The 10,182-nt window shown below is 42.0% G+C and overlaps 1 long non-coding RNA gene across 1 annotated transcript; it reads left to right on the top strand.

The window, feature by feature from the left end:
* The first annotated feature begins 2,911 nt into the window (after nt 1-2,911).
* LOC144991974 (uncharacterized) lies at nt 2,912-9,235 on the top strand. The gene is made up of 2 exons (XR_013655679.1): nt 2,912-3,040; nt 3,117-9,235. It is a non-coding gene; the product is annotated as an uncharacterized LOC144991974 (long non-coding RNA).
* Nucleotides 9,236-10,182: the final 947 nt, after the last annotated feature.

Below are 10,182 nucleotides of genomic sequence, written 5' to 3'. Positions count from 1 at the left end.
GGCAATGTTTTACGCCGGATTCCCTTCCTGACGCAACCTTCTCAAACCGGGCTCGGAACCGGCACAGAGGTAGAGAAGGGAACAGGGAGCAGCCCGGAGTCGAACCCAGGTTCCACGGACGGAAGGCGCCGCAAACCAACACGAGCTAAACCAGCTCCCCCAGCTGCTTGTAGGTGTGTTAAAAAAAAATTAGCTTGCTGCTCAAAGTTGGATCACCCATTCACTCTCCGCTCCGAGACCGAAAGAACGTTCAAGGCGGCCGCTAAAAAAATCCACAAATTAGCCGCGTCACTGAATAAGCCGCAGGGTTGAAAGCGCATGACAAAAGTAGCGGCTTATAGTCCGGAAATGTATTTGTCATTATCTTAAACTAGAAGTACGTCTTTTAAACCTCTTTTTGTTTTTATGCTAATCTTCTGTTTTACTAAAGAATAATTTAGTAGTAAATTCAAAATGTAGTAATAATGATAATGAAAAATAGGTATTAGTATAATTTAGATGTAGGAATATCTGTGATTAATGTTTAGATGTTCGGATTTGGGGGTTGGGGGGGGGGGAGGCATCTGGGAGAATTGGATCTCCTTGTGACTGGGGCCCAACGCTGGGGGGGGGGGGGGTTTCTTCACTAATCAGGGGTCAGTGTGCCAGCTGTCCCCGACCTACCCTCTTTCCTCTTACAACCACTTATTGGGACGATGAGGGGGGGGGGGCAGGTACTTGGCAAAGGCCCCCCTCCCATGGTTACTAGATGAAATTGGGCCCCTCCCCTTTTGGTTTTAATTGCACCTCAGGCCTGGGGGGGTGCTTGGACATCACTGTGAGAAATCAGGCGATGTCCTCTCAGTGCCTTCCACTCTAAAAATAATACTGCGCATTACTTAATAAAATCAGTGAAACATTTTACTTTAAAATAACTGAGATATGAAAGCTCAAATCAGTCAAAAGACATGATTATTGAGTATATCTGCTTCATAGTTTCAATTTCATATCAATGAAGCGACTTGGCACCTCTTTCATACTTCCAGTTAACACCTACGGTCCCTCTGACCGTCACTGGGACATTCATACTCATTCACACACCAGTGGAGCATCACTGATGAAGTGTCTTGCCCAAGGACACAACCACAGCTGACTGGGGAGAGCAGGGATTCAACTGCCAACCCTTTAATCATTGGATGGCCTGCTCAACCGCTTGAACCGCTGTCACCCAAATAAAAACATCTTTCCACGTCTACTTTCCTTAAGTGGTTATTTCTACAGCCGTAAAGCACATTTTGAACATAGAGTGAATGCTCGATCAAATTTCTCAAACTCATAGACAGAAACATGCAGGCATTCATCAACCTGGAGGACAAGGTTCGGCCGGTACTTGTTAAGGCCGAGCCCGTTGAGTTGGCGACTGAAAAAGTCATGGTGGCCTGAAAGTTTTAAGCTTTACACGGGTGCTCCCACCTGGCATTAGAATTGATTTTGACTCTAGTCCCAAACTGGCTCCAAAAATTGTCAAACATTTTGACATGATACAAAATATTCCTAGTGGTATAACCTGTAAAATATGTATATAAGTAACATTAAGAATCTGCTGCAATGTCAATTCAATTCAAATTTATAATCATTCATAATATAAAACTATTTATCATCCTAAGTTAGTGCTGTACAGCATAAAACAAGAGAAATTTCAGACTGATAAAACAAAAACAAAAATCTATTTTAGTACAAATTAATATAAAACATTAAAGCACTACAGTAAAAAGCAATAACTACAATCATAAAAGCTATTGCAACAAAGATTGTAAAATAGCACTACTTGCCCTACAAGATCAGTCACTCTCTGAAAACCGGCAGAGGTAGTGATTTTGTTCCGTCTCTGCAGGTCTGAGTAAACCTGATCTCCAGCAAGCAGCACACAATCTAACTCACAACTGTCCCACAGAAACACACTTAACAGTGTGCTTGGCTGCAGCCACCAAAGAGATGGCCATGCACTGCCGCCCACTGTTCCTGCCAAACGGCTCACTGCCTTGTGTTTTGGCGGAAGTTGTTAGCGGGGATGCTAAAATCAATTCGGGTGAGATCATAGATGTGGGTGCCTTGGTTCCCCTGAAGGAGGGCTCGGCTAGGATGACGGCACAGTGCAACATGTGTCTGCTGATACTGTGTGAGAACACGTGTGCCGTCATTGCTGAGAATGGACGCTGGGCTATTACAGACTCCCATTGTCGCAGTCCTGAAGGGTTGGTGGGGTTCCTGACGGAACAAGTGTAGTTTTGTTTTTTGACTCTGTGGGTGAAGTTCATAACTACCTGCAGAGGTCAGTCGAGGGCATTGTGTTGACTCAGTTTGAAATAGTTGGTGTAGTTATCTTTTCTGCTTCAGAAGGGTTTGACCCTTTCTTAGGAAGTCCTACAGAGAGAAACTCTCTGAACCTCTGCACAGAGAGCCTCTTCAAAATGGCGGCTTTTCTGTTGATTTTATCGACAATTGAATCTTTTGGTCAGCTATGGATAATAAATTGACGTCAGCATCTGACAAATGGGAACAAGTAGCCTTTTTGATCTTGGAGCAACTGAGATTTTTTGCTAACCACGCCCACATTCCCTATATATCCGTATCCAATGTTAAGAGGATCCACTCAGATGGGACATGGAGTGAACCCACACACAAAGGAAAATATGGGACTTCCCTCAATGTGTCGTTCTGGACCAAACAGTCTCCTCCACTCAGCCACGGACGCATGCAGAAGATCCTCCAATGTGGGCGTGGTCCATGTGAAAGGAGCCAAACACGTTTCCATGAAGTCCTGTGAAGAAATGAGAAAAAGGATGAAGGGATCCATGCAGTCGTCCAAGCGAAGAAGGTTTTCTTACCTCCAGAGAGCTCACAAAAACAGCTCCAGTCAAATGGGCTTGCTGGAAGATCTTGGAGATGTTCGGCTCGGAAACTCTCCAAACTGCACCAAAAGGAGAAGCTAAGCAAGGACACCGTCATACCGGACCTATACAGGCCATCGGCCGGTGCCCCCACAAAACCTCCCCACCAGGTATGAAGTCCACACACAGAAAATCTCTTCTTTACATCTATTTTTTTTTAATATTTCTTTTTCTTCATGTCTCCAGTTTTCAAGGATGGATGGTGTCATCCTTGCAGCCATGGATGGAGAAGAAGCCGCAATGCGGGGGCAAACTCAGGCATTTTCCCAGGAATTCTTGGCAGTCTGTGAAGAAGAGGAGAAAAAGGATGAAGCTGACAGATGCAGGGATCCATGCTCTCAGTTAAGTCCAGACGGTTTTCTTTTTTACCTCTAGACAGGTCCTGGCTAATTTGCAATGTCCTAAAAGAAAAAAACAGTGTGGAGTGGATTGTGGGGGAAGAGGTCAAATGGTCACATATCGGGGGACGCCATTTAAGAGGGAACAAAGCTAATGGTGGAATTTGGAAAAGTAAATAAGTAAAACAAGTTCAACTAAAGCTACAAGTAGCATTTAGCGGGCCCGAGCACGTGTGACCGCCTGACACGGGCGACCGCCCCGCGAGAAACACCCTGCTTAAGCTTTTTCATGTCGTACTTCCTTCTGCATTCTGGAGCTGTGAGCTACTGTTAACATGACAGGAGCCAGTAGGTGGGGGGTGGGGGGCTGTAATCTGTTGGCTTTAAGGACAGAGACTTTTGCATATAGCATGAAAAAAAATTCTTCAACCGAAGCTTCGTTCAGATCTGCTCATTTTCTCATCAAGAAGAAGGCATTTTCAGATTAAGCAATTGTCAATCAAGCAATGATTGTAATTACTAACACCGTACCTAAGGATGAAAAAATGGAGGTGATCTAATTTCCACTACAATGTCTAGACCAGTGTCGGCTATGTTTGATAACTTGGCCAATTAGCTGGACCGGGATATTCCAAAGTGCTGGTGGTTTTGCATCGAGTGTGATGAGTCTGTGGAAAGCAGCAGTACAGCGCAGCTGTTGTTTTTTTTTAACATCAAGAAAGAACTCTTGACACAACTGCCCTTACAGACAACTACAAGAGGAGTTGAAATGTATAACACGGTGAAGGAGTTTTGTGCAGAAATAGGTACAATTAGAAAAGCTAGTAGCAGTGACTGCAGACGGGGCTTCTGCTATTATCAATAGACAAACAGGTTTCATCACTCACTGTAAAGCTGACCCAGACTTCCCAAAATGTCTGCATTACCGCTGCGTCATTCACCAGTAGGCTTATGTGCAGAAGTGATTGGCTCTGTACATAGAATGACTCCTGCTGTGAAAACCATAAACAACCTCAGCTGCAAAGCCAAACAGAACAGGATTTTCAAAGTGCTATTGGAGGAGATGTCTGCTGAATATGGTGAATATGAATTTGGTGAATATGAACTTGCATTTTTGACTGATATTACTGGAAAACTAAACCACTTGAGCTGCGAGCTGCAAGGCAATGACAAAACTATATATTTTTTATGAAACAGCCTGCCCGAGCCAGTGTTTATTGTGGGGATCTTTTCTGCCAGGGCTTGCCGGCTTGGTCGGTGGTTGTAGCTGCAGTTGTCGCCCTTGCTGGGACAGCTGGGGTTTAACTTTGCAGCCTCCCGGCTGTGAAGTGGACCCCATTACTGTCCCAGTCTGGGTGGGTGCTGTGGCGATATTCCTACAGCCAAGCTGGCTCCTGGAATGAAGAGATTCCCAAAAACCGTTTCCTAACTGCAGAGCCAAGTATATGTTTACATGTTTAGGTCAATAATGTGATGAACAGCTTCATGTTGTCTTGTGATGTAAGTTTTTAACCTAAGTAAGCCTAAACATGCCACCCTGTTACTAATCCAGTTGATATGGTTCTTCATTTGTGTCTAAGTGATATAAAAACATTGTTTTTATATTTAAAGCTCTAAGCAACAAAACAGTTGTCTATACAAAAGACCTTTTTACAATTGTGCACTTTTAGCAGGACTCTGAGTACATGTGACCAATGTATGGTGGATGTTCACAGACTTTGTTTAAAACTGAAGGTGACAGAGACTTTGGAGAAGTGGCTACATTGTTCTGAACTTCTTTGTTTCACCCACAGAAAAGTTAAATTGCTGATTTGTTTTAACAAGCTGCTGAAAAAATTATCTTTTTAAAATTGCAATTTCTAATTTGGGTTTTACATTTTGTGTTCCATTTTTTGTGATTTTATTAGAAAGATTTGTTATTTCTTTGGTGTTTAAAGGTGGTACATATTGTATATACACAATCATCTTAGAGACATTTGCTATATGTTGTGTTTGTTGTCGTTGTAGTTTAATTTCTTTGGAGGAATAGAAAAGAAAAGAAGTTGCAGCATTGATTAAAAAAGCATAAAAGAGACATTTACTGTCTGACGTTACAGCTGTAGGAGTGTACTGAGGCTGGAGCACATTCATATGTGTCATTTGTAAAAAAATAAAAGATAAAATATAAAGTTAATTGTATTTTGGATGAATAAAAAAGCAATGATTAGTGCTAAAGATGTATAAAAGCCAAACAAAACAAAGGAAAAGGCTGTCTTTCAGTGTTGAACTAGGCTTTCTAACTGTTGACATTCTTGTCTGCCACTCCTGGCTAATTTACATGTGAGCACACAGCCGTTGGGGGGGAGGGGGGAGGGGGAGGGGGAGGACTCCACTCCTGCAGCAGGGGAGACTGAGGAAAGGCTGGAGGATGTAAGATTTAAAAAAATCATAGAGTTGACCAGTTCATTTTGTATATGTATATATTTTTTATTTTGGTGCTGATAACCTAAACAGAAGCTATGATAAAAATATTTGTTTGAGTCAAAATGTCCAAAAAGTTGCTTTCAGCACAATAGGGTGATTAAGGTGGTTAAATGTTTCTCGCACGTATAGTGCTGCTTTTCAAACGTGGAGCTTTGTTAGACACATGTAATTCTGAAATCTCAGCTTCCTGAGACAAACGGCTGACTGATATGACGCTTTTTTCTATGACCGCATCACAATCGACCACTTCCTGTTTGGCGGTGGCGTACGAAGGCACCGTCAGATGTACAGCCATGAAACTTTAGATTATGAGAGAAGACCCTTCTGAGTATCTCCAGTTTTAATTTCATGCACATCGGACTAAGCACAGAGAAAATACAGGGCAGAATGTGCCCCATGCAATAACTAGGTGGCGCTATAGAGCTCGTCCAAAGTTGTCATATACATGGGTTCAGAATGGAAGCTTTATCATATCCATTGAATTTCAGTGAGATTGGACAAGGAATGTGCACGTGAGAGCAACTTTTGTGTGCATGGCGAGACGCCCAACTTTGCCGCTATGTCACAACCACACCCCCGCATTGAAAGATATGTTTTTTATCAGAGTAAACTTCAATGGTTTTTCAACAGGTGGACGTCATTTTGAGGTGTGTCGGCTCATCCTACTTGGAGCAGTGATGCTCCAAGTCAAACATGTCATTTCCTGTTGCCAACAGGTGGCGTTACATCTGTTCCGGATTCTTCCACTGCTGATGTGTTTAAGTCAGACTATAATCATGCACATCAATTTTGGATCAGATTGGATTATGCATGGATGAGTAATGGCCATTTGTCTTTTCATGGCATGTTTTCGAAATGACCTCCAAGTTCGACGCGCCGCCAAGGTCACAAACATCCGTAAAAACGTAAAAGCTTTGCATCGAGCCGTTTTTGTGCGCCCATGCCAATCTCCTATAAAATACGAAATTTTTGGCGACTCCTGATGTGTGTGCCAAATTTGGTGAGTTTTGGGGTATGTTAAAGGCCTCAAAAAGGCGACTCTTCCGTCGGAATAAAAAGATTAATCCTTACAGATACAATAGGGTCCTTGCACTCCGTGCTCGGGCCCTAATAAGGCTGGTGTGAAAAGAACATTTCTGTTCTTTTTCCACTTTCTTCTCTACTAGGTGCTGTTGTTAATGTATCAACAGCAAAGAAAATACAGCTATCTCCAATTCTTTGAAACGGAGGTGGAAGTAAGCTGCTTATTCTGTCCTCCTTTGAATAAAGACACACTCAGATGAAAATGGGTTTTTTTAAGTTCTTGCGCCATTTTTCTGATAATGGAGGACACCGAAAGAAAATGAAGCTCAAAATGACAATCCTCAGTATTTCTTTATTCAAATGGTTGTGAATCAGGAGCAGAAAAGAAAAACACCTTTTAACCAAGTTCTATTAAGTGACAGGTTTTTGATTTAGGCCATTCAAAATGGCACGATTCCAATTAAATGACGACCTGGAATGCTCTTGAAATGGATCAGTAGATGATCTGATAGGGTCTTTAAGCTCTACTCAGTTTTTGGTGTCTACTGTGATCTTCTAAACCTAATAAACTGTTGTGCTACAGTTTCATTTGATCCTATTTTTTTCCCGTAAGAGAGAACTGGCCTACCTTTTCGGGACTTTCGTGATGGAGGACGACTCAGTGTTCCTGAGTCATGGACTAGATGCCTACCTGGCACGCAAATGTAAGTCACTTCTCCTATGACTCTATAGTCAGGTATTGGTTCAAAATGGTACATCTTTCTTTTTAATATTCCTGTAGAACAGAGCAGCCTGGTCCAGATGATCCTGCTGTTTGCTGTGGTTCTGGGCTTGATTTTACATCTGTAGGACCAGGGCTGAGCACCTCTGCTGTAGAAGGGCTTTAAAGTCCCCCTCTAATCACCTGTTGATCTATTTTAAAAGCCTTCTCAGTGGTCTTTTCATTATGATCATGGTTTTCTGGGGGGGGTTTTGTTGCCAAAATTTAAAAACCTGCATTTCTTTCTAGGACATAGCTTCAGCAGAGCATCAGTAGTTCATCAGTGTTGTTGGCGCAGGTCAACCCCACCGCACTTCCCCTCCCTGTTGCTGAGAGCAGGGAGCTTGTGAGCTCTTTTTCAAACTGCACCACTTTTCTCTGCCCTTGACTCACAATGGTTTGAATAAAGATGGACAGCAGAGCAATATCGAGCTTCATGTTCTTTATGCTTGTCCTGCATCATGAAAAAAAGCCACAAGAACATGTTAACCAACATGTTTAAGAACGAGCCAAGGCATTTCCTACAACTATTGACTGTATGTGAGAACTGGACAGAGTGACCCAGGGCTCCAGACTAATTTTTTTCACTAGGGGCACTGTGGCCCCCAACTGAAAATTTTAGGGGCACAACCAGAAAATTTAGGGGCGCATAACGTAAATCAACATGCTAACCAAATCTATTAATTTCCACTGTATTACTAATAAATACTTTAATAATAGATGCAGAAATTACAATGTGCTGTTTCAAATTCAGTGTCACATTTTATTCTGCACTTTTGAAAATGCAACAAGGTAAACTGACAGCACCGCCGCTGTCATGACAGTACAAATAGTAAAGAAAACGGATGGAAATGTATGTTGGTGACACCAAATAGGTGCAGCCAAGATGCACAATAAGCGTCTTTGAGATCATCCAGGTGGATGCAACGCTGCGCAGATCACCTGGTGTGAGACATATATTTTTGTTTTGCTCAAACATCACCTGTGAATCATCACAAAAATATCACGAGAAAGGGGTGGGAGCAAGGCCCCAACCTGAGCGAACGCAGCTGGAAATTTAGTACTGAACTGACTGAAAGCTGCCCTGATGACTACAAAAAAATGCATTATGGGACATGTGTCCTGATGGTTTTTGTAGTTGAGTGATCAATTAAAATAATTTAAAACACAAATTTATTTAAAAAAAAAAAAAAAAGGCTACATACATTAAAAAACATTTAAATAAATATAAAACAAATAGCCCCGTTAGCTGTCACGCATGTAGGTGTGGGACATTTATTCTCTTCAACTGACCCGGTGTAGGTACCATAACCGCTCGGCCTGGAACTACCATTCAGGGTCCCATTTACTGAAGGTAACGTCACACTACGGTAACCCCACTTGGACAAACTACGTAGAGTGGAGATCTGCTCGGGCTCTACAAATTTTCATTTCACATTCCCTTTTGTAAGTTATTTTCCCTCATAAATTGTGTCTGACAATATTCTTTGTAATTTTTATAAAAAGATTTTGCCACAATCCGCTTGTTATTCCAGTTTAAGTTCAGCCAATATGGCTGAAAATGTTGTGCTTCCGGATCCGATCTGCCAATAATAAAGCACTGGGCGCAGGGATTATAAAAACTATAAGGAAAGATGCATTCAATAATAATCATAACAATAATAAAGGCACGTTTAGAAGACAATGTTGCTCTATAACGGAGCTCTGTGTGACAAACAAAACACTTCATCTCAAATAGGCGCGTTCACCTGCTAATGAAGCAGCCTGGCCCCAACTTCTGCAACACGGGGGCTCTCCTTCACTTCCCAACATCTATGTTGTGCATCTTGTCTGGAAAAATGTGAACATGTTGTGTAGCGTTGGGTTGTACGTTGTGGCAAAAAAAAAATGTGCCTTGAATAGTTCATCAAAAGCACCAAGTGAGGAAGCCGACCTGTAAACGATGGGCAACACTGTCCCACCACTGTCCCACCCTGTGAATACACAAACATGTATTTCAAGTAGAGCAACAGTCAGACATGCTTAGAGAATATTGTCATTTGACCCTTTAACTATTGCCAACATGTCACACAATAATAGCACAAAGTAAAAGAAAATAATGGTAACTGTTGCAAAACTGTAGTTGAAACTGTTATTTTTTTTTAATTTACAGAAAATGAGTAAAGAGTGCCAACTGTGTGTAACTGTTACCAATGGTGTCATCACTTCAGCTCCACTGTCAGGGTTATCAGCTGCCAGGAGGAGATCTTCCAACTCACTGCTGGTCTGCAGCTTTCTGACTTTTTGCTTGAATGCAGTCATCTATTTTTCCAGAAACTTGAAACCTGAGATTTCCTCCCCGAACATCCAAACTAAATCTCGTTCCACCTACATTGAAGAGAAAACTTTCAAATTTCACTGATGAATCTTTTAAACTTCTAAATTATAAAACTGTGTTCAATAATAGGGTTATTTATTTACCAAGCCTTTGATGTCTTTAAACGTGGAAAGACCGTCAGAACATTGCTTGACTGCTGTGTGTCAAGGACCATGTTGGACATTTGGTCAAATGTCAGCTTCATCTTCCTCTTGACTACATCTTCATCCGCTGAATGTTTCATCAATGCCTCAGCACTGTTTGTGGAACTAACTGTGATTCTGGCTGGATGCTGGTCCTCCAAGCTGATCA

The sequence above is a fragment of the Oryzias latipes genome, chromosome 4 (genome assembly GCF_053564925.1).
Source record: "Oryzias latipes strain Hd-rR chromosome 4, Olatipes_Hd-rR_3.1".
NCBI lineage: Eukaryota > Metazoa > Chordata > Actinopteri > Beloniformes > Adrianichthyidae > Oryzias > Oryzias latipes.
The sequence above is the reverse complement of the archived record's forward strand: the minus strand, read 5'-3'. Positions and strand labels throughout refer to the sequence as shown.